Raw genomic sequence first — 21,228 nt, forward strand, 5'->3', positions numbered from 1 at the left:
AATATTTGGTGCTCTCTTTTCTATGATTGCTGGTTTAACTGTTTTAGCTTTGGCTGTGGTGCTCGTCTGTGTGGTGGTTATTGTGAGGTCTATTTTAGTTAAGAGGTTTAAATTCCAGGGGACATTTCTCCGGGATTGTTCTCCATTTATCTTTGTTACCATTTCTAACAAATAGGTCATGTTTGGCTCAAGTACTTATTCAGCTCAATATACCAACTACCTGATTCAGCTCTCACCACTACTTCACACTCAACAACTCCCCACGCAGACTCCCCTGTTTGGAAGTCTTGCGTGTGTCCACAAAGTACATTCTCTTCTCGATTTGGCAAATCAAATTCCAATACTCTGATTGTTCGTTGTGTGATGGTGGCAGTCACGTGCTGATTTGGGATTTGCAACTTTACCTTGTCTCCCACCACTTCACCCACTAGCGGAGCTTCTTTTAGGTTTTCTGGATCTAGGCTGTTCGCCCGTTCTAATTTGACATGTGCCTTAAAATTTGAAGTCTTTCCCTCATTCTCTCCAAACACCCTTGCAAAATATTCATCACTGGGGCTTCTCTCTCTACCCAAATTTACTTCAATGCTAAGTTCTTGGGTCCCTGTTGCGCTTTGTATTTGACAAGATTGATCTGCCATTACTAGTTCCTCTTCCCCTGTTTTTATCTTACATAATATTGTATCTCCTAGCTCTACGGCTACCTCATATTTCATTCCTCCTCCTCTTACCTCCTCAGGAATGGGTACTATTCCGATCCACTTCCACATAGCTTGGATAGCTCTTTCCTCTCGTTTATTAACCAGCCCCTGCCTATCTGGCTTGTGGACATAGTGAGTAGTGTCTGAAAATGTTGGCATGGGTTTCAACACAGTGTGGATTGGGAATTTTGTGGTTGCATCATACTTGTCTTGGACATGGTCGTGCGTTGTCTCCCGGAGCGGCTGTAACTCCAGTGGACGTTTATTCGGCCATGCCTCCAGAGTCTGGCTTTGGCTCCTTGGTGCAGTTTCCTTCTTTGTCTCTTGCTGGACTTTGGTGCAATGGTTCAGATGCTTCAGTCGGGCTTCCTTCGACTTAGACCGCTGTCGGTGTTGCTCTCACCATGGTGTATGGCCCTTCCCTTCTTGGCTCGTGCCACTTCCTCCGGAAGACCTTTATGTACACCTGGTCGCCTGGTACCACCTGTCTCTCGACCACCTGGTCCTCTGGCTCTTTTGCTTTTTCCTGCAAGTATATAGATCTATGGATGGCAGTTAATTGATTCGTATAATCAGACATTTCAATTTACAGTTGTTCAAGGTTCTGTCGTTTATGAGGACCTCTCAAGCAGGCATGGGACGTCCCGTTAGCATTTCATGCGGTGTTAGATGCGTGCGTCTATGAGGTTGCATGCGATAGCTCATTAGTGCGAGTGGCAATGCATCCACCCAATTAAGCTTTGTACTAGCACAGATCTTACTGATTTTTGCTTTCAGGGTTCCGTTGATTCTTTCAACGATACCCTGGCTGGCTGGGTGATACACATTTCCGAGTCTTTGTTTGATTCTCAGATACTGCAAGACTCCTTTCACTACTTTTTGAACAAATGCAGAACCGTTATCTGAACTTATTTCTGATGGAATGCCAAATCGTGGTATCACCTCCCTGGTGAGGAACTTAATTACGGTATCTGCTCCTAGAGTTTTGGAAGGTGTTGCTTCAACCCATCGGCTAAAGCGATCGATTATCACCAGCATGTATCTTTTCCCATGTATTGGTTTTATCATGTCTACATACTCCATGACTATGTGTTTAAATGGACCTTCTGGGATGGGGATATGTCCAATAGGTGTTTTCACCCCCTTCCGAACATTGTTTTCAGCACAAATTTCACATTGGTTCAGTATTTCTTCAACCATTGCTTGCATAAATGGGGACCAATAACCTTGCTTCCCTATCTTTTTTAACACTTCTCCTCTTCCACAGTGCACTATGCTGTGGGCTTCTGAAATCAAAATGGTTAGCAAAGTCACTGGCGCAACAATAAATCCTTCATGGGACCTCCAAAGACCTTTCTCGTCTTAAGCGGCTCCTCTTTTGAGCCATAGATTACGCTCAGTTTGACTTGCTTCTTTCTGTATCCATATAATGTCTATTGGTGTGACCGTAGGTTCCAGTAACACACTTTTTGTTTAATTTTATTTTATTTTTTATTTTTTATTTTTTATTTGGAGACCGCTTTGGCAGCTTCATCCACAGCTCCAGTATCAACTAACATAGGAGTTAGCCTCTCCTCTACTTGAACCTGCAGAATTGGTTCTCTATCAGCTGCTATGGTGACCATTGGCACCATAGGTAGGTAGGTAGGTAGGTAGATAGATAGATAGATAGATAGATAGATAGATAGATAGATAGATAGATACATAGATAGATAGATAGATAGATAGACAGGTAGATAGATAGATGCATCCATAGATAGATAGATAGATAGATTGATTGATTGATTGATTGATTGATTGATAGATAGATAGATAGATAGATAGATAGATAGATAGATAGATAGATAGATGTAAGTGTTCTGTGTGTGCTGTTTCAGTGGACGGATGCGTTTCACTTCTAATTTCTCGTAATCTTTTCATATTAATTGAGTCAAAGATCTTCCAAATCAACCATCACTACAGTACTGTTGCTTCATTGTCCCATATGTGACCTACTATGTAGAAGTGTGGAGGAACACATAGAAAACAAACATAGATCCAACATCTTCACCCTGTACAAAAAAAAGTGGGGCCGTAAGAATTATGTCACTAAAGTAAAAGCACTAAAGTTTAAGGATCTGGTTTTACTTCAAAACTTTTAATAATATCCAAGGGTTGTTTTAAATGTTTTGGTACGGGAACTTCCGTTTGACAGCCGCATGGAGTAGACGCACGCGTTAGAGCTCCTGCCTACCTTTAACTAAATCCACTCACTCACTCCATCATTTTGTCATTTGGGCGATTTGCATTGAATATTTTTAATTTTTTTAAACTGAATTATATAATAATGTCTTCGAACCGCGGTAAATCTGGAAAGAAAGACGAGAATGCCGGTGCTAGCTTACCGGTATCGATGGCTGCTATGGCTTAGCTACTCGACCAGCACAGGGAGGCGCTGGCCGCGGACTTCAGGACCTCTTTTACTCAGCTGGAGAAAAAATTTGAACAAGTCCGCTCCTTGGTCGATGAACATAGCCAGCGGCTTTCATCACTTGAGCTGGCGTCTGATGACCTGAGCCAGCGTGTCACCGAGCTGGAAAACGTCTGCTCCAATCTCCGGGAGAGCAACACAAAATTGGCGGCGAAAGTGGTCGACCTTGAGGGCCGCAGCAGGCGGCAAAACATCCGCATCTTGGGCCTGGCGGAGTCCATTGAAGGCGACCGACCCACACTATTTTTCTCTGACCTCCTGTGTGAAGTCTTCGGTAAGGATACACTTCCATCCCCACCAGAGATTGATAGAGCCCACCGCTCGCTGACCGCCAAACCGGCCACCGGACAGAGACCGCGACCCGTTATTCTCCGCCTGCACCGCTACCAGCAAAAGGAGCTCCTGATCCGCGAGGCCCGACGGAGGGGGAAACTGGAGTACCGCGGTCGGCCGGTTTGGATCGTGGAGGACTACTGCCCCGAGGTTATTATTCTTGTTGTTGTTACTATTATACTATAATGTTAGCATTGTAGTGATAGTAATTATAATAATAACATAACTCTTTACCTCGCAGAAGAAATTTTGATTTTCTGGGTTCTACCTCTTTATTATTGTGCCCAGTATGGTTAAAATTAGGTTTTAGGAGTGTTTTGTGAATATTTACAATAAGATAAGGAGTAAGAAGATGAAGAAGAAGCAACGGGAAGGTTTTCTTTTGGTAATTGTATGAGCTTGCTGCTATGTTCTTTTGCAGCTGTCTTGGTGTGGGGTGGGAGGGTGGGGGGGGGGGGGGGCGTATTCTAAGGCTAATATTGGTTCATGGGCTCACACAAGCGCAGTGCAGCCGGTTATTTGTTTATCTATTGTTTCATGTTCATGTCAAGGATTCATTATCTGGAGTTATCATACTATATGTACTCATCAACCTGTGTTTTTATCTGAAGGAATTGGATAGAGTATTAAATCTTGTTAGCTGGAATGTTAAAGGTCTAAACCATCCTGTTAAAAGGAGGAGAATATTCTCTCACCTTAAACAGTTCAAAGCAGAATTTAATTTTCTACAAGAAACACATATTCGGGGTTCTGATAATTCTCGCTTGATGTCACGGTGGGCGGGGCAGCACTTCCATTCTTCCTTCCAGGCAAAGTCGAGGGGAGTTTCAATTCTTATCGATCAAAATATCCCCTTTGTACACCACAATGTAATATCAGACACTAATGGCCGTTTCCTCATCGTTACAGGGAAAGTATATGATATAAATGTAGCTCTTGCTAACGTGTATGCTCCAAATGTGGATGATGTGAATTTTTTTCCAAAATGTTTTCTCATCCCTCCCTGATCTGAGTTCATACTCTCTTATCCTCGGCGGTGATTTCAACTGTTGGCTGGATCCTGTGCTGGACCGTTCCTCCCCCAAACCTGACTCGGTGAGTAAGTCGGCCTCACTCATTCAGTCCTTTCTTGCCAGCTCTGGTGTCTCTGATGTGTGGCGGTTCCTCCATCCAAGTGAAAAAGAGTACTCTTTCCTCTCACATGTCCACCACACTTTTCACTAGGATTGATTATTTCTGTATTGATGATCAATTATTACCATATGCTCGTTCCTGCACTTATCAGGGAATATTGATCTCAGACCACGCCCCTGTCGTACTATCCCTGGCTTTACCTAACCTTCCTCAAATTAAAAAGCCCTGGCGTTTTAATTCAACCCTGCTTTCAAATGATGAATTTGTGAAACTTATAAAGGAACACATATCTCTCTTCTTCCAGCTGAATGCCACTCCTGATGTATCCTCCTTAGTAGTCTGGGATGCTTTTAAGGCATACCTCAGAGGACAAATAATTTCTTTCACGGCAAATATGAGGAGGAAGGCCCAGCAAGAACGTTTAGAATTGGCCAAGCAAATTAAGGAAATAGATCATAAATACTCTCTCGTTAAAGATCCTGATCTCTACAATAAGCGAGTTGAGCTTCAAACTAAATTTAATCTGGCTTCAACATACCAAATAGAACGTCAACTTTTGCGAAATAAGAGTCTGTTTTACATCCATGGTGACAAAGCAGGGAAATTGCTTGCTAATCAACTGAGAGGACTTAGAACAAAAGGGCATATCACGAGAATTCAAATGGGGGATGGGACAATCACTTCAGACCATGTGAAGATTAATGACACATTCAGGACCTACTATTCCAAACTATATACCTCTGAATTTGCTAACGCTCAATCAATGAATGATTTTTTAAGTGGCCTCAATATCCCTACACTTTCTACTGACACTAAATTGAAATTAGAGGAACCTATAACGAAGGAGGAGGTTGCTGCAGCTATTCTCTGTTTGCAATCTGGTAAATCCCCTGGACCTGACGGGTTTCCAGCAGAATTTTTTAAGGCATTCTCCCCTCTCCTTTCATCTCACTTAAGTGTAGTTTTATCTGATTCATTCAAACAAGGTAACCTTCCATCCTCATTCTACGAGGCGTGCATCACACTTATTGCCAAAAAGGACAAAGACCCTACTGAGTGCTCCTCGTATAGGCCAATATCTCTTTTAAATGTTGACACCAAAATCCTAGCTAAAGTTCTGGCCCGTAGATTGGAAAGCATACTACCATCACTTATATCAGATGATCAACTGACTGGCTTTGTCAAACGACTGGCTTTGTCAAAAACCGACACTCATATTTCAACACACGTCGTTTGTTTGATATTCTGTACTCTCCCTCCAGTGGGGCTCCTGAATGTGTCCTCTCTCTGGACGCAGAGAAGGCATTCGACCGTGTTGAGTGGACATATTTATTCGCGACGTTGGAAAGATTTGGCTTTGGTCCTGGTTTTATCACTTGGATAAAACTTTTATATTCATGTCCTGTCGTGTCTGTCCTGACCAACTATGAGCTTTCACAACCGTTTACCCTCAGTCGTGGAACCCGACAAGGGTGCCCTCTAAGCCCGCTTCTATTTGATCTGGCCATTGAGCCCTTAGCAATAGCGATACGCAACTGTGAGAAGATTTATGGTATACGGCGGTATGGTGTTGAACATAGGGTGTCTCTGTATGCTGACGACCTTTTATGCTTCATTTCGCATCCAGATATCTCAATACCTGCCCTGCTGGATTTACTGAATGGTTTTAGCCAGTTCTCAGGCTACAAACTAAATCTGAATAAGTCTGAACTCTTTGTCGTCAGTGAGGGGACGTCAGCAGTGGCATACACCAACTTTCCCTTTAAGATTGTGAAAAACAAATTCACTTACCTTGGCATTGCTGTAACAAAAAAACATATGCACCTTTTCAAAGAAAACTTTCTTACTCTGCTAAATCACACAAGACGTTGTCTATCGCAATGGTCACCTCTTTCAACATCCTTGGCAGGTCTAATTAATTTGATAAAAATGAATATTCTACCAAAATTTTTATATACTTTTCAATCTGTGCCAACATTCGTTTCTAAATCATTTTTTAACTCTCTAGACTCTGTCATCTCATCCTACATTTGGAAGGGCAAGTCGCCTCGACTACATAAGACACACCTCCAAAAATCTAAAAAAGATGGCGGCATGGCATTGTCCAACTTTCGTTTCTATTACTGGGCAGCCAACATTCGATGTCTAACCTTCTGGTCCCACTTTCACAGCAGATCTGACTGTCCTCTATGGGTGACAATGGAGGTAGACTCTGCCAAAAACATCTCCATTACCTTACTTCTTGGATCTTCACTCCCTTTCTCATCAACCACACTCATAGATAACCCCGTTGTCCGCCACACGCTGAGAGTGTGGGCTCAGTTCAGGAGACATTTTGGCCTTCTTGATTTTTGCCTCTCCAGCCCCATCACAACTGATCATCTCTTCCAACCTTCCTTACTAGACCCAAAATTTCGAGAATGGCAAAGACTAGGTATCTGTCGCTTTAAAGATCTCTTCATTGATAATATGTTGAACATTTGTTTATTTGGATAAAACCCCTTGAGATGAACCATCTCGTTTTCGAGGGGGTCCAAATATATATACAGACATAGATTCAACAAACAAACATGTTGTCAACAACATAGAAAAACAGACAGACAAATAAACAAACAAAAACAAACAAACAAACAAACAAAAAGACATAAACGATAATGCAAACAAGGACAAACCACAGTTATTGTAACTACCCTGGGACAAAACAAAACAACCATAGTAAGGCAACCATGGACAACACTGAGAATAAAATGTGAGTATATAATGATTAGTACCGGTTCAATAAATCAGAAATGCATCTTCAGTGAAAACAGGAACAGGTCACCATGAGATGAGAAGACAGAGCATGAACTGGATCTGATATTAGCAGGGAGGTTGTTCCAATCTGCTGGTGCTTTAAACATAAAAGCTCTTCTACGAAATGATTTGATGACATTGGGAACAGAAAAAAAGGGCTGCAATGAATGTCTAATATGATAACTTGTTGTATATGGTGTAAGATACTGCTGTAGATAGCATGGGTAATTAAAGTAAATACATTTGTATATCAGCTGTAACCAGTGCATGTGTCTTCTCATATTTAGTGATGGCCAGTTGAGTCTAGTGTACATTGTGCAGTGATGGGTAAGAAAAGGGCATCCAAGGACAAATCTACAGAGTCTATTGTAGGCTATGTTAAGTGAAGCAAGGTCTGATTTATGAGCACTTTGATATATAACATCACAATAATCTATAATTGGGAGTATAAGTTGAGTGGCCAGTTTTTTACGTACATTAAATGAAAAACAAGTACGAGAACGATACAACATATTAATCCCAAAATTGACTTTGCGTAAAAGATGATTAATGTGAGGTTTAAAAGTGAGTTCAGAGTCTAGCCAAACGCCAAGATATTTGAAGGTGTCAACTTTATGTAGAGGAGAGCCATCATTACAGTTTATAACACAAGAACCAGGGATGGATTTGAGTTTTTGTCTGGTACCAAATATCATAGTATAGGATTTTGATTTATTAAGAAGGAGTTTGTTAATAGACAACCATTCCTGGACAGAAATAAAATCGGACTGAAGGGAGGACTGAATTTGAGTTCAGACTGGGATGTATATATGACGGTGTCATCAGCATAAAGTTGAACATGGCATTTAGCAAGACTTGTCGGGAGATTATTTACATAAATTGAAAATAGAAGTGGGCCAAGAGTTGACCCCTGAGGGACACCACATTGTTGCATAAGAAAATCGGATTGATATTGTTGAGGAGTTTGTCAGTTTGTCCTCGCGTGTTCTTTTAATGAAATATAAGGAGAAGCATTTTAGTTCAAAACAATCAGTTTTATTTTAACACCAGTAGAATGTGCAATATTACAGAGCTCTGGGTCTGACTTATAGTATCCCTGACAAGCAACAGAATGTTCATCAGTTCACGAAGTCTGACTCACTATCTCTTCCCTGACCCAGTGTTTTAAAGCGTACAGAGCAATAGGTGTAACGCAAGGCGGCGTCCTCTTCTGATTGGCTCAAGACGTGTCATTCATTCGCCTCGTAATATCTGACTCCATCCGTTGTGGTGACGCCTTAGAGCCCAACCTGAAATGCAACTGTTAAGAGACAAACATCCTACTTTCTCATACTTGCTGAAAACACATTCAAGGTCATCTTTTCACTCCCTGTACTTTTCTACTTCAAGTTACCTTGTGTTTTTCTTTTGGTACAGTGGTGTGACTCTGGCTAAGACAATGCAAGCATTCACTTCTTATCACTTATAAAAACCCTTATTAATTAGTGCAACATAGTTCCCTTTAATCATCACAGTCATTTCCCGTATAGGCTACTCAGCAAATTAAACAATGCAACAGTTCAAGGCTATATGAAAATAATATAACAACTTACAACTTATATAGCAACAATATATTGACACTCTTACTATAATGCTCAAATGCATGCAGAGGTGTGTGTGTGTGTGTGTGTGTGTGTGTTAGCACAGTGCATGTGTGTAAAGGGCTGTAGTGTAGTGCATGTTGCTACGGCCTTGTGCTCTGTGTGTGTCTGTCTGCTTACATCTCCTGTCACACTTGATACTGACCATTAAGATGAACTTAATACTGCAAAAGTAAAGGTTATTTAGTTAGTGTTAGTGCAATTATCAAAACCAGAATATTATCAGGGTGACTTTTGAACACTGGAAATAAATCATGTATTCATCCAGGCAGCCGTCCAGTGGCACTCAAAGTTTGCATATAATATTAGTAATAAAAACAATAAAACATAATAAAAACAATAAAACATCAACTTCAAGTCCCCCTTTTGATCTCATTTTACTGAGATCAACCAATATAGCTGTTTTCACACTGCTTCATCTTCCCACTCTGCACAGGCCAGTGCAGAATCATCAGTGGCTGCAAGCAGAGGCATCTGATAAGAAGGGGGGTTGGGATAGTCCTTCTTTTCAATGGCTGCAATTATAATGCGGTTACAAAGAGATCTTATACATGGGATACAACAGCATCCAATCAGCACCATCACACACATCATACCAGCAAGGGACACAAACACAGACACCAAAACACCTTTCCATTTACCGAACCATTTGTCCAGAATATCAGCTATGGGGTTGGACACTCCTGAGTTCTCTGCCATCTCTGTAGAGAGGGCTCTCAGGTGGGACAAAGCTCTGGTCACGGAGCCATCAGGGGCTGTATTGTTAGTAATGAAAGTACAACATTGTTCTCCAAACATGTGACATACACCACCTTTCTCTGCTAACAACATGTCAAGAGCCATCCTGTTCTGCAATGTCATCAGGGATGTGGCAGCTAACTGCTCTGATAACCCTGCTACAGCATCTCTAGTGGCATTGGACAAACGCTGCACATTGTAGTGGATGTAATTGATACGATCAACGTTCTTTATGGGAGTGACAGGGAAAATAGCAGAAATTAGGGGAAGACTCTCAAATCCGGAAGCTATATTATTGGCTAATTTATACTTATCTGGCACACCCCTAGGGACCCCGATTGCGTCAATGTAGGTCTCAGATGTAAAATCAAAGGCGTCTGTATTAGCAGCACGTTTAGCTCTGTGGTTAGTAGTTGTATTAGATTGGGTTCCTAATAGGGTGAGTGGCATGGCTAATCTCACTAGTGCACAGGTGCCAGTCCAATTAGTGGGCAATTGTAGTCTTAGGGTATTTCTACCACAATACCAGAACAGATCAGCCCTGGCCCAGACCATTTTGGTCGCATTAGGCCAACGGGTGATGTTGATGGTGTTCTCACACCAGAGTGGATTTATGTCTCCAATTGATACACCTGCTGCACGGGAAAAACATGTATAATTACCTTCTCTAGGAGTAAAGACTGGTGGGATGGTGGAGTTCTTTACCGCTGGGAATATGGCATTCAGAGTACTACAGTCGGGTGGGTTCTTCTGCATGGTGAGAGACATCATGCAGTGGAAACCTGCTGGGTCTTCCTGGGGATAGAGTGGAGCTGGAGTGGTGAATAAGGTTGGTCTGGCTGATGAGCATGCCACACAGTTAGTCATATTCATTGATGATGCAGTAACAGTCATCCAGTCCAGCCACATATTTTTATCGGTGTAGCCGGTTGCTAATGTAACAATATCTCTAGTACTTAATTTGCTGTAATCAATAGTTACCATTCCTTTGCTTTGGCTGGGGAGAATTTCGGGTGCACTGGTGGACGTTGTGGTGGTCTTATTTTTGGGTGGAGGCTCGAGGAGGTTCACTTTAACCAATCCCATGGAGTCAGGTCCGGATTGATCCACTCCTAAAATTATATAAAACTTTTTAGGTGTTTTGTAATTTTTGGTCATGAAGGGGTCGTCCCATAAGTCATGTATAGTCAAAAGCAGTGGGTTTGTGGACGTAGAGTCAGCTTGGAGTTGACCTCTAATAAAATCAATCTTGCTGATCTTCCCCTTATCTTTAGCACAAGACAATGTTGGCCTCCAACGTGATCCAGTATATTTCCACACCATACACCAAGAGCACCATTCCCTTTCGCCCCACCAATAGGAAGCCCCGCTGTCTCTCTTTACACAATCTTCATGTACCTTACTATCCCCACAGAGGTATAAATTATAACCTCTCCATCCCGCTTTATACCTCCCACATTTAATCACATTACATAGATCAAATTGAAATGTCACTCGCGATCCCATTGTATAGTTCAATTCTATCCCTCCATACTTTCTTAGGCACCCATCATTAGTTTTAGCTGGTTGTACAGGAGTAGCGCGTCTGGAACGGTTCAGGTGTGAGGTGGAGTGTGTGTCTCCCTTGCAAGCTACATGTGCGTGTGTGTGGGATGCTGGACCTGATCCTCGGATGCCTGGGTCGGTGATTGGTTCAGGTGGAGCAGCTGGATCTCTTTCCATCCTGTGCCGAAACTCCCACCACAGTGGAGGTGCTGCAATGATCAGAGCAGCCAAAACAAACACACCAATCCATCCCCACTTAGTTTGGGGGATGCACATGATTACTTGCTATATCTGTGTGTCCAATATAATGCTAAAGTGATGATAAGCACAATAATGAAAAATATGATTAAGACAAAAAGAACACGACCTTGTCTATTTCTCTTTATGTACTCTCGATGCTGTTTTCAGACCACTGTATCAAAGCCTGTCCTCCTCTAGTTTGACAGATGGGAATGTTGTTTGGAGGATAAGGAGTATATTGGACTGACATAGGTCTAAAAGGGGGAAAAAAATGCTAAATAGCTCTTTCTAGCGGAGTCCTATTCTTATCCTTGTAGCTGAGCAGAACCTCTCTCAACGTAAGATGTGTTATGCCTTCTCATTTAATGACTCACACTTTCTATTTTGGCAATAGCTAAGTAATAATAAAAAATGATAACAATGTCTCTTGACTTCTTAGCAATCTAAGACAGCTCTTTTAGATCTTTTCTTATCTCTTCCATGGTCCTGGTTGGTGGATCAGTTGCCGTGCACATCGACCAGTGAAACCAGGTCTCTCCCTTGCCCTTCAGCCGAACAGCGTGGGATGTCCTCTCTGTCACCTGATATGGTCCGGTCCACCTTGGCTCCGACCACTTCCGCTTAAAGACTTTTAGCAGAACCCACTTGGTGTCTCTCGGTGGAGGCGCTTTTTCCTCTCCCCCTTTTATCTCAGCAACCTGTTTGGAGAAGACTGAGACAAGTGCAGTGAGCTGGTCATAGTACGGTTTATACTCTAGAAATGGAGTGGTTTGACAGATTACACCACCAGCTCCAGGTCCTGGAAATTGTTGTCCACACATACGTTCATATGGTGTAAATCCTGTAATAGAGTTTACTGAGCTCCTGATTGACATCAAAGCTATAGGTAGAGCATCCACCCAATTAAGCTTACTGTCTGCACAGATTTTCCCAATTTTTCCTTTTATGGTCTGATTCATCCTTTCAACTTTGCCCTGAGACTGGGGATGATATACAGTCCCAAAAGCATGCTTTAGGCCTAGCTGAGCTTCTACGGCCTGTAGGTGTTTGTTCTTGAAATGTGTGCCGTTATCTGATCTTATCTTTTTGGGAAATCCATGTGTGGGGATGTACTGATTCAGTAAGAATTTGACTACTGTGAGTGCATCCTCTTTCTTTGTAGGTACAGCCTCAGGCCAGCCAGTGTATGCATCCACTGCTACCAAGAGGTACCTGTACCCTCTAGCATTGATCAACATGTCTGTGTAATCAATAATGATTTCCTGTCCTGGCAGGGGAGGTAATGGAAATTTGCCTTGGTGTGGTTTGATAGTTGGTTTTACATTATAGGCCTTACATGTGCTGCACTCTCTGATGTGATTTTCAATTGCTGCAGGTAGATAAGGATGCCACCAATGAGTCAGGTGATGTTTCATTTGAGTACTGCCACAATGAGTTAACCCATGTGCTTCCTGGAGCACAGCTGAGGTGAGTCCCGGGGGAAGTACTGGCCTCCCATCAGGTGCTCTCCAAATTCCCTCACTCTTTCTGGCTCCTTTATTTATCCACACACTCTTCTCTTGAGGAGAAGCTTTTTCTTGTTCTAATCCTACTACATCTTCCTGACAAGGGGAAAGTACCAAATCATGTATAGTCTTTTCTGACTGTATCATAGTGTACTGCACACCATATCCTGCTTCCTGTTTTGCTGCCTGGTCAGCTGCGTCATTTCCCTTTGCAGTCAGTGAGTCAGTTTTGTCATGTCCCTTGCATTTAATTACTGCAATCAGTCTGGGTTTCATTAAGACTTCTGTCAGTCGTTTGATGTCTTTTTCATGTTTGATAGGGGTTTTAGAGGCTGTGAGAAATCCTGCTCTCATCCACTGGCTCAGTTCCACATGTATTGCTCCTACAACATGTGCTGAGTCTGTGTAGATGTTAACGCTCTTTCCCTCAGACCATTCTAATGCTGCTATCATTGCTTGTAGCTCTGCTAGTTGTGCTGACTCTTTGCCTTTCATTTTCCCTGAAAGTATTGTCTCAAACCCTGCTGGTGTTGTTCTTACTACCGCCCATGCTGCTTTCAGACCTTCTGTTGGATGTCTGAAACAACAGCCGTCAGTAAACAATGTCTCCTCAGCTCTATCTATTGGCTCTCCCTGTAAGTCTGATCTTATCCTGACATCTTTCTGCACCCTTTCTTCACATACATGGGGTTCCCCTTCTCCCATATTGTCTGCCATGTTAATACCCTCATGTGTGAATGTTATGTGTGGTGCAGTTAGGGTTTTTTCAAGCCTTGTTTGTCTTAGTGAGGTCATAGTGAATGCTTGTGAGTTCACATATGCCACTACACTATGTGTGGTGAGTACTGTTATTGGATGTCCCATAACAATGTGTGCTGTTTTGTTCAAAATTTTTGCCACTCCTGCTGCATGTCTTGTGCATGGTGGTTGTCTGTTCTCTGTTGCATCTAGCGTGACGCTTGCATATGTCAGTATCTTTCTATCACCCCCCTTTTTCTGAAAAAGCACTCCGTTAACAGAGCGTGTTTTTTCAGAAACATCCAAATAGAACGGGAGTGTGTAGTCTGGCATAGCCAGTGCAATGGCATTTGACATGAGCTGTTTGAGAGTTATAAAACTCCGCTCAGCAACTTCATCCCATTCTAATGTGGCTGTGAGGTTACGCATGCCTTTGGAATTAACCATAGCGCGTAGTGGTGCAGTGAGTTCAACATAGGCTGGTACAAAATGTCTTATACATTAAATGAAAAACAAGTACGAGAACGATACAACAATTAATCCCAAAATTGACTTTGCGTAAAAGATGATTAATGTGAGGTTTAAAAGTGAGTTCAGAGTCTAGCCAAACGCCAAGATATTTGAAGGTGTCAACTTTATGTAGAGGAGAGCCATCATTACAGTTTATAACACAAGAACCAGGGATGGATTTGAGTTTTTGTCTGGTACCAAATATCATAGTATAGGATTTTGATTTATTAAGAAGGAGTTTGTTAATAGACAACCATTCCTGGACAGAAATAAAATCGGACTGAAGGGAGGACTGAATTTGAGTTCAGACTGGGATGTATATATGACGGTGTCATCAGCATAAAGTTGAACATGGCATTTAGCAAGACTTGTCGGGAGATTATTTACATAAATTGAAAATAGAAGTGGGCCAAGAGTTGACCCCTGAGGGACACCACATTGTTGCATAAGAAAATCGGATTGATATCCATTTAAGACAACACACTGTTTTCTGTTGTGAAGGTAAGAGCTAAACCACTGGACTGAATTGAGAGAGAGACCAATATTGTACAGTTTGTCTAATAGAAGATAACGATCAACAAAATCAAAAGCTTTACTTAAATCAATAAAGATTGCACCAGTGAGTTCACCATTTTCAGCAGCAGCGAACACATCATTTGTAAACTTCAAAAGAGCAGTTGTTGTTGAATAGTTTGACCTGAAACCCGACTGGAAAGGTGATAATATATTATTAATTGTGAGGTACTGAGAAAGTTGATTATAAATTAACTTTTCAAATACTTTAGCGATGGAACATATGATAGAGATTGGTCTGTAATTATTAGTGTCAAGTACATCGCCTCCTTTGTGGAGTGGGGTGATGCGAGCACATTTCCAGACAGCTGGTATCTCAGAGGTGAACAATGAAAGGTTAAATAGATCAGCAAGTGGATACATGAGAACATGGGAAGCTAATTTGATGTACCTGTTCTCTAAACCATCAAGTCCTGGACTGCTATTCACCTTCAGGTCATTGATGGCATTCTGAACTTCTAATGGTGAGATTTTCCTAAATGAAAAGGAACTGGAACTGGGACAGGCTGAAATATGGCTAGAGGAGGATATAATATTGGATTCAGGTAGCAATGAGGAACATACAGTCGAGAAGTGCTGATTGAAAGTTTGGGCAATAGTTAGTGAATCATTGATTATAGTATCCTCAGCTTTTATTTTATTAATAGAGTGCTTGTCAGATGTATTAATAATGGTTTTAATTTGATTCCAGAATTGTTTAGGATTCTTAAAGTTGGATGTGAGAGATTCTTTATAGTAGTTGGATTTTGCGTTACGTGTTTTTGTTTTGCTCATATTACGTAGTTGCCGGTACACTTCCCAATCTGCATTGTCATGAGTTCGACGATAAGTTGCCCACGCTTTGTCCCTCTCTCTAAAGAGACTTATAAGATCAGAGTTGATCCATGGGAGATGTTTGCCCTTGACTTTGACAGTTCTCCAAGGTGCATGTCTATCAATAACATCAGTAAATTCATCATACAGAAAATCCCAAGCATCCTGAACATTCGGTATAAGTTGGTATCTGTCCCAGTTAATATTAATCAGATCATTAATAAATAGAGCAGGGTTCAGTTTCTTATATTGTCTAATTTTGATTAACCTAGGGGGTAATTTAGCTAATTTAATTTTTCATACACAAAAAATGATTGAATGGTCACTGAAGCAGTCAGACATGACACCAGCCTTTAGGATTCTATCAGGGTGTGACACGAGAATCCAGTCAAGCAATGATTGTGTTCTGGGGGTAATACGGGTTGGCTCCTTAAGTAGTTGGGTAAGATTTATTCTATTAAATAATTTTCTTTCTTTATCTGCTGACTTATCCAACCAGGTTTTGTTGAAATCCCCAAGTAAGATTAATTCATTGCTACCGGAGATGGAGTTAATGGTAGAGATCATGGAGTTAAAGGACACAGCTGGAGATGAGGGTGGCCTATATATGCTACCAATAGTGAGACACTTATTTACATGAAAATGTAGCTTAATGAATATGCTTTCAAAATGTAAGGGCTCAATTGTAGCAATTGGGACAATTAGCTCACTCACAAGATCAGAAGAAACATAAATAGCAACACCTCCACCCCTGGAGCACCTATCAGATCTATATAATACATAGTCCGATATATTTAATTCATTATCAGAGATGCTATTATTGAGCCAAGTCTCAGAGAGTGTGATGATGTTGGGTTTATGTTGGAAAATCCATGCACGGAGTAAGTCAATTTTAGGCAAAAGACTCCTGATGTTCATATGAATTATTTTTAATCCCTTACATTCATCCATTTTGGGAGAAAACTCAGGTGTACATGCCATACCAGGTTGTAAAGTTTGCAAAAGACATTAAGTACTGTGGGACGGACAGACAGAACAAGACACACATACAAACGTAAAGAATAGAAAATGAATAAGAATAAAAGATACAACAAGAAGGCCCAGTAGCCCCCGAGACCAAGTCCCAGAGCCTTTCCGCAAGTAAACCTAACTGCGTAGGTGCAGGCCATCAAATCAAAGCACAGCCTGCATTGAGCAAAGGGAAGAAGATGTAGCTCAAAGATAACCAGATAACATAAGTAGTAGTAAATAAAAATAAAAAACAAAAACCTATCGCTAGGGGGCAGTGTAACAATAGACGTCTCTGTCATGACAGGAAACGGAAGTAACGTCACACTGTCAGAAGTAAACAAACGGTGTAAATGAAAGAGACAGGTACAGGTTACCTGTTACGCCTAAACCACACACACAAAATGTGTCAAGATAAATCTAAAAAAAAAGTGAAAACAGGAAAGAAAAAGAAATGAGTCGGGTGGAGAGAGTCACAACATGTGCGTGTAGTGATAACTGGATCATCATTAGTCGCTAGGCTAGTGATGGCAATCACTGCCATGGACAACAACTTCACCTCAGGTGTCAAGGAGAGTTGGAGGTGGACATAAAGACAGCTTCAGCGTCTTTGTGGGTGGAGAAGCGTTGCTGTTTGCCATCGACAATGACACACAGCGTGGCGGGGAAACGGAGGAAGTATTTCATATTGAGTTCACGGAGCTTACGTTTGACTGGATCAAAGCTCCTGCGCCTCCTCGTCAGGTCAGGGCTGAAATCAGGATAAATGAAGATGCGCTTCCCTTTGAACTCAAGGATCTTCTTGTCCCTGGCAATGCGAAGAATTTTAACCTTATCCTGAAAGTTCAGCAAGTTGATCAGGATAGATCGAGGGCCAACTTGATCACCTTGACTGGCAGTGGGAGACCGGTGCGCCCTCTTGATGATCACCGGAGTGGGAAAGGCATCTTGCCCCAGTAGCTGCGGGATGAGCCGGGACATGAAGCCGATCATGTCGTCACCTTCAGCTTTCTCCTGGACCCCAACGAAGCGGAGGTTTGAGCGGCGACTCCGGTTCTCCAAGTCATCGACTTTATCCAACAGGTAAGCATTGTCCTTCTCGAGCTGCTTAACCCGGACGACAAGCTCATGGCCAATATCCTCATTAGCCCCAACACGTTGCTCAAGTAAGTGGACCTGTTCACCCAGCATAGTCATGGAGTTCCGAATGCTGATGAGACTGTTTTGAATAGGGTCAACTTTAGCATCGAAGTGGGATAGCATGTCCCTCTTGCTTTGTTGGATGGCGTCCCACAGCGTTTGTAGACTCATGCTTTCATCCATCATATCAGACGCAGATTTAAGCAGATCCAGCAGTGATTTGACACTCTTTAGACAAAGGTTGAATCAAGCAGGGTCAGTAGGTCTAGATCACAAGGAACAGTGCCAAAAACGGACTATTAGAGCTACTATATTAGCAACAGGCAGACGAGCTTGAGACACGTCAACTCACTCTGCGGCCATCTTGATCTTGGTGATATGTGTGCATCATTTGAACAACTAATGAGAAAATTCAACCTCCCAAATTCCCATTTTTTCAGGTATTTACAAATAAGAGACTTTATTCGCTGCCAGATACCAAAATTCCCTGTACAACCCGATTTGAATATTGCTGACTCGCTTCTTTGTCTGCAGCCATCACACAAAAGGTTAATATCAGTCATATATGGTAAACTACTAAGTGTAAGGCAAGCCCCCCTAGTAAAACAGCTTGGGAGCAGGATCTGAATATGTCTATACCTGAGGACACATGGGAGACAATCTTCAAATTGATAAATAGCACTTCTCTCTGTGCCCGTCACTGTCTGCTACAATTTAAAGTTGTGCACAGAACCCACATATCAAAAACCAAATTGGCCCGTTTCTATCCTAATGTTGATCCATGTTGTGACAAATGTAAGACAGAGGAGGCTTCTCTTATCCACATGTTCTGGACGTGTCCTTGTCTGGAGAAATTCTGGAGGGAAGTCTTCCAAACAATGTCGCTCATTGTCGGCCTAAACATAGAGCCTGATCCGCTAGTGGCTATCTTTGGTACTATGCGGGGCACCCAGCCATGTCTGACCCCGGCCAAACGCCGATCGCTGTCTTTTGTTATGTTATGTCGTGCCTAAATCTCGAAAAAATACACTACTCTATACATAACTCCAAAGAAAAGTTTGAGAAGGTGCGGGGACCTTTTTTGAAACACTTTGATGGTTTCCAGACCCACTAGTGGCTTTCAGCATGTCTCTATGTCAATAACCCCACATATGTGATATCATAACCACCTATATTTGTATCATTAACACTTTTTCTTTGTTATTATTTACCGTCTTTCTAGTATGTGTATGCATATTTAAATATGTATGGAGATGCCTACTTGTTGAAATAGTATTGAAGTGCATATTGTTGTGTGTTTTATGCTGCCCATCTTTTTCTCCTCAAACTGAACCTGACTTCCAGCTACTACCTCTATCACTCCAGGAATGAAGAACAATTTATTAATGTATTTGAATGTCACCGCATATTAGCCTGTTAAGTTGCGTGGGAGGGTAAGGGCAGGGATGGGATATTTTGTACATGCATTTGTTATTGTGAGAAAATTAATAAAAATACATTTGAGAAAAATGATTTGGTACAGTGTGTCTTTTTGACTTGTTTATTTGAATGTGTTTTGGCTTTGATTTGATGATTGAATGATTCATATTTTGTTGGTTATTTTACTGTTATTTCTATTTTGGTATGCGTCCTTGTCTATATATTCTACTTTATATAATAATGAATGAATAAATGAAATAAGAACCTCTGGTCTCCGTCGCTTCAGCAGTGTCCCTGAATGCCTCCTACAGAGTGGCCGGACAGCGATACTCAGTGGCTGATTGGAGCAACTGCAGCTTGTTTCTATACTTCTGAGTTTCACAGTTTTCAGCTCACTCCTGATTTTCATGAACTTTTAACCTGTCCACAGCGAGATGAGCTGTTAATGTGTGTTATTAATATATTAATATATATTATATAATATATATTTATGTATTTTATATATATATATATATATATATATATATATATATATATATGTATATAAAATATGTAATAATATATTAATATATATTTCAGTTCAATGACTGTCTTTTAACATGTGAGAAGTTGAGTAACGCATTAAAAGATGTATTGTTGAGTTTTTATTTGACAGTCTGTGGAGACTGTTGAAATAAATCAGCTCTGTACACAAACTGCTCAACAGTGAACACACACAGTGGAGGAAATAGTAAGTATAGGTGAAATTTTGTATTTGAAAAGTGACTGTGTAATGCTTAAAATGTCTCTGGCAACTGGCTGCTGTACTGCTACTGACACACAGATTCAAACAGAAAGTGTTTTGATCCACAGAAACAATAAAGACAGGAAACATGTTTTTAGGAAGTTTTATTGTAATTTTTTTTTGTTGCTGTTTTTATAAGTTTATTAAAGATAATTGCTTGTGTTAAGTGAGACACTCCATATGCTCTGTAAAGCAACGCTACCGCCACTGAGCTTCACTGCTTTCCCGGTTTGTAATGTGTAACCTCATAACTTTTTGTAAATAAATGAGAAAAAAGTCAGAAAATGAGGAACGCTTCACGAATTTGTGTGTCATCCTTGCACCTCTGTCTTGTACATCTTCTCTGTCCCGATTCCTCACACTTTTGACAAATCTATCTGTGCTGTCCGTGATCATGTCGAGCTCAGCCAATCAAGTTGCTGTATCTGCAAATCTGAAACTGAGATTTAAGGTGAGTACAGACAAACTTTCATCCTTCAGCAAATTAATGTGAAAACAGCCATCTAACTCATACATCATTCTGCACATGAAGTTCAAACAGTCATCATATGGAACAATGTGCAAGGAGATTGTAATCCTTAAGATGTCAGTCCTGGTTAATTTGGCAAGTGCAATTTAATAATACAGCAAACACTTATCAGGCAGCTAAAACAGGCAACTGGGTATCTGTTTGCAGAACAACCAACAAAACTGACCGCATTTTAAGGAAACCTGTCGAAAATTATTATTTTAGAGACATTTATAATCAACTACTACTTTTGGTGGTAACTATGGTGACAAATACAATGTATTTCCTTTTGCTGCTTTACTATAAAAATCAGCATATATTTACCCAGTTGAATGCTTTCAATCTAGCAGCAGTAGGAAATATTGATATTGCATTTGGAGTAAGTCAATGAATCACTTATTCTGTCTGGAAATACACAAAAACACCCAGAAAATGCAGAACCCATCACATAGGTGGTAACTATGGTGACAAATACAATGCATTTCCTGTTGCTGCTGTAAATATATGCTATGAATTGATAAATGTTAAAGTATCAGCTAATGGGATGAAGTATCTTATTATTTGCTTCATATTATAATGTGGTGCTGTGTGTGATATTATGAAAACAAGAAGTTGTGTGTTGAGTGGAAAAGCATGGAA

Source organism: Scomber japonicus, chromosome 22 (assembly GCF_027409825.1).
Source record: "Scomber japonicus isolate fScoJap1 chromosome 22, fScoJap1.pri, whole genome shotgun sequence".
NCBI lineage: Eukaryota > Metazoa > Chordata > Actinopteri > Scombriformes > Scombridae > Scomber > Scomber japonicus.